General features: G+C 30.3%; 2 non-coding genes across 2 annotated transcripts; one reads left to right on the top strand and one right to left on the bottom strand.

Moving 5' to 3' along the window:
- Positions 1–1,503: 1,503 nt before the first annotated feature.
- TRNAC-GCA (transfer RNA cysteine (anticodon GCA)) lies at positions 1,504–1,575 on the top strand. The gene has a single exon. It is a non-coding gene; the product is annotated as a tRNA-Cys (tRNA).
- A 3,080-nt stretch (positions 1,576–4,655) lies between these two features.
- TRNAD-GUC (transfer RNA aspartic acid (anticodon GUC)) lies at positions 4,656–4,729 on the bottom strand. The gene has a single exon. It is a non-coding gene; the product is annotated as a tRNA-Asp (tRNA).
- Between the last annotated feature and the right edge of the window lie 271 nt (positions 4,730–5,000).

Raw genomic sequence — 5,000 nt, forward strand, 5'->3', positions numbered from 1 at the left:
TGACTGATGACAATTCTGTATAGTCCATTTACTATAGAAGTTCCCAGGGAATTCATTAGAGGAATGTTTCCAATCAAAATTGTTTGTTCTTGCATATCCCTACGGGTTTTCCAAATTAATCCTGCGGATACGTATAATTCAGAAGAATATGTGAGTGATTCATATACAGCATCTCTTTCTTTTATCAATGGTTCTACCAATTTATATGTTTCCACAAATAATTGAAATTCAATTTCTTGATCTGTATCTTCAATTTTTGGAAACTTAGAAAGTTCTTCTGTTAAGCCATGATCAATGAACCTACAAAACCCTTCAAATTGTATCTGATTAAACGCAGGTATTGTAGACATTCTCTCATTTCCACCCCCAAGCATTTTATTTATTTCCCATTTATAAAAAAAATCCCATTATTTGCTTAAAATGGATCGATCTAGCAATGATGGAATTTATATTATGTTTACTGAATCACATGAAATTTTACCTAACTTCATAGGTGTAATAGATGTAATGCATGAAATACATATGAACGTAGGAATAAAGAGACTTTGATACTCAAATTAAATTGGAATTTGCAACAACTACAAATGAATTGGTAAATTCTATTTAGAATTATGGAGTTTTGTATAAAATATCTATATCAAAACAAAAGTGAGTCAATTTCTACCATTATTATGATATTCCAATCGGATTGGGTACTATAAATAGATTCGGGATTTGATCTGAAGAAACAATATAGAATTTTTTTTATTTAACAACATGGAACTTTTTCGTAGATTTCACTGTTAAAAAAAATTCGCATAGAAGAGAGATATTTTACCTATACCTATATTTTTTTTAGTAGAATTCGTAGAATGCGATTGAAGTATGTATAAGGACTTGTATTTATTAATAAACATGTGCAGATATATATATATAGTTAGTTATATATATCGCCTCCTTTATTACAGTTCTATGGGGAACATCACATGTCGTACTCTATCAAAAATTTATATTTTCTATTTAATGATAATGAAAAAAAAATTCTAAAAACAGAATTCCGAACATTTCCTATAAACATCTTATATATATATAAGATATTAGATTTAGATAATAGTAATCGTTTATGTTCTGGGGTTTACATATACTCATAATCGCTATTAAAATTGTCATTAATAAGGATTTTTTTATGGTTATGGAAACGAATCAATACGGATGGATTAGTAATGATTAGTTATCTATCAATTTTTATTTATTTAGGTAAGGTATCCATTTTTGGATTGTTTTCTTATATCATTAGGGAAACCGAATTTGCAATTTCAATCCAAGAATCATTTATGAATTCACAGTCAATAGTTAAAGTTAACGGTTCCCATTTGTCCTGATTTTTTGCTTTTGTGAATGAAAATCCACATTTTTTTTTCAATAGAAAAAGCAAAGTTTTGCGGTTTTTCGTTTTAGATATTGTGTGTTGTAAGATACTATCTATCTAAGAGATAGAGCCAATCCAATATTTTGTATCGTTTTGGCGGCATGGCCGAGCGGTAAGGCGGGGGACTGCAAATCCCTTTTTCCCCAGTTCAAATCCGGGTGTCGCCTCAGCAACAAACAAAAGAATCAAAATACCCTCTTCTGTTTTGCTGATATAACTTTATCATTTTTTTTAGAAGAAAAGCATCTTTAGATTTGCTTGATTCTAAGCATCGTTGGGGTTCTCTAAAATGTTATAAATCCTTGCGTATAGGTTTCGTTTCCAGAATTTAGTAGAGTAATGAAAAATAATCGTTAAATCTTGAGATGATAGCCCTTCGACTACTAATGTAGTGTCTACTCATTGGGTCTTGAATTAGGGAATATAATTTCATTTTTCCTTACGGAAAGGAGGAAGATACTTGATATACGGACTCATGAAAGTATCTGAGTACTCGAGCATTCAATCAATATTATATTGAATGAATAATTGGCTTTTTTTTTTATTTTAATCTTAAAAAAAGAACTTATTTCTTTTCGATAAGCTCTAACCACGCATGTAATAGGCCATCCCATCTTCCGATTGTCTCTATGAAACAATCGGGGGGACAGTAAAGATTAGATCAAATGAGAAAGGAATAATAGTAGGGTTATGTGATAGATACTATCTTGATTCTCTATTTTGAGACTTTTTACTTAATGTAATGAAATGCAGGACAACAAAAGAAAGACTAGGTCTTATTATTCCTACATGTTACTAACATTCTTTTGATACTTCCAAGAGTTTTTCTGCCTCTTTTATTTATTTGTACTGAATTTTTTCGATTATACTAGAAATCATATAATAACTTGGGATAATTCGATTTTTTGTATTGTTTCATCAATGGTGTTGTGCCCGAATCTCTTTTTGACTATGCGCTAGTGATTCCACTATTATTAGTGAATAATAATTATTAGTGAGCAATAATGGAATAATTCTTTTATATTCATAGAGATAGGGGACATAATTCACATGGATATGGTAAGTCTCGCTTGGGCTGCTTTAATGGTAGTCTTTACATTTTCTCTTTCCCTCGTAGTATGGGGAAGAAGTGGACTCTAGAAGTACTACTAATTGAAAAATAAAACTGTATTGTTTTTGGTTTATTTTATAGATCGTTCTGCAAAACTTTTTTTCTTTTATTTTGAAAAGTAAAAAAAAAAAGAGTTCGGATTATAAGTTTTTAAGTGGATCCATACTTTCAACACGAAAGAACATAGACATAGTGGTTGTCCAATGAGATACTACGCATAATAATATACTACCTCATAATAAGATAGTACCTCGGGGTAGCCACCCACATATTACGTGCTTACCACTTCTTTTATTTATTATTATTAGTATTTTAGTTATTTTCAAAATAGGATTTTTTCTTGTTTTAGGGAACTCATTTCATATCATGCTTCAAACGTTAAATAAAAATGGGGTTTGCTAATTCTTTTCGAAATCCGAAGATAAAAAGTTCCCATGGAACCGAACTCCTGGATCATCTGTCAACTGCTCAATCAATTACTTCTTTCGAATGCTAAAAAAAAATTAGTGGCCTTTCGATTATTTGATTTCAGATTCATTCTAATCAACATGAATTATGAAGCAAAGAAATAGAATTGGGCCACTATGTATATTAGATTAATATTACATATATGTAATTGATATGATATCTATATATAAATAGAAAGATATATATTGTATATTCATCTATATTCAAATTGATCGATATTCAACCTCTATTTTTATAGAGTACAATTTTATATTTATACACTTCAATAACAATAATAGATAGTATGGTAGAAGGATTCATATATTTCTTTCTACCATACTATCGGATCTTATCGAATACTTCTCTCGTAGAATACTGATAATTCTAGTCCGCCAATTTCATTTAAGACGCGAAATTTTAATGCTTTTCATTTTTCTTATCTTCAATCATTGATAAGAACTAAAACGTCAAGGTTAATTCAAATTAATCACTTTGACTGATTGTTTTTACGTATATTATAAGTAAAAAGGCGGTCGGAACTAGAATGAACAGTGCAGTAGCAATAAATGCGAGAATATTTACTTCCATAATATCATCGTTTCATTTTTTATTCGCAATAACTCGGGATTTAATCCCATAGAGATGATAAATGTTTCGCTTGTAAATTCAAGGGGATGCGTTGCATCTCGATGATATCGAATCGTATTAAAATATCATGAATAACAATATCGGAGCTATCAAATCGATTCATCGTCGAGAATTGAATAGTATAACATAGGAAGATCTTTTATCCATACCGAATTTAAACAAAATGGGATTCCTGATGCAATCAAGAATTTCGTTACTTTTTTTTATTTATAATTTTTTGCATTCTTTCTTTTCTATAATCTACTGCCCTCTTATTCAATGCAATCATCTGATGAAGTCTCATCAGACTACCTTTACCCTTACATTGTTTATAAACAAACTCAAGCAAAGAATAGCAGCGAAATTCAAAAAAGGAAAAGGAGGTAGGTTCGAACTAAACTCCTTCCTTTTTTTGTACTTATAAAATCTTCTTAAAAAAAAGAAATAAAAACGAAACTTAAACTTTCAAAAATTCTTAATTACCTCACTAAGAGAGATAGATGGGATCCTTGTTTGTATTAATATCCTCTTTCCTTGAATTAGTAGTGGGACGTATATATCAAAAGTTAAGTGTTAAATTTTAATAAGATAGATTATTTCAAATTCAAATTAGTAATTGAATTTACTAATTGAGGTTACAAAAAATCGGAGCCAGAACGGATATATTTTGCTTTCAGACGAAAAATTAGATCAAAGTTTACTATGTAAACTTTATTTTGTATCGTCCAAATTCCCTTTATGTATGTGCTTTCCGGAAACGTATAGTACTCTATTTCATTAGAAAAATCGGGCGTAATCAACTAGACCCAGTACGCCTTCGAATCCTGAATATGATGCTACCAATAATTGTGGTAATTCACATATGGCACATATGTCTTTCTCCCATCAATTAGTACTCGTTGAAGAAATCAAAATTCCCATATTTTTTTGTTGAAAAATGTGGAAAAAAAATAAGAGAGATCCCGTTTGGAATAAAATTCAGTTATGTTATTTGTTCTCTCTCTTTCACAGGAAAGGAAGAGATTAATTGATGTATTTTTTTTTTATTGGATTTGGATCCATCGGGACTGACGGGACTCGAACCCGCAGCTTCCGCCTTGACAGGGCGGTGCTCTGACCAATTGAACTACAATCCCAGGGAAATAAAGTGTACAACATATGTTGTTGATTTAATTTCCTTCAAACCTTTCTATGTAGATTTTTGATTCGAATTGTCATATTCTACCAGACAGAGACGCGAGTAATAAAGTAATAGATTGATATGCGCGGAGACATGGACTTTAGTGTGAGAAGCATGGATTAATATTTATTTTTTCGTTATTGTAAAATTGATTGATTATCAATCTGTCAATGAATAAAAAAAGAGTTTTTTTTTTTATTCTTTCATATCAAGTCAAGTATTTCTGT

Source organism: Cucumis melo, unplaced genomic scaffold (assembly GCF_025177605.1).
Source record: "Cucumis melo cultivar AY unplaced genomic scaffold, USDA_Cmelo_AY_1.0 utg000170l, whole genome shotgun sequence".
NCBI classification, from domain to species: Eukaryota; Viridiplantae; Streptophyta; class Magnoliopsida; order Cucurbitales; family Cucurbitaceae; genus Cucumis; species Cucumis melo.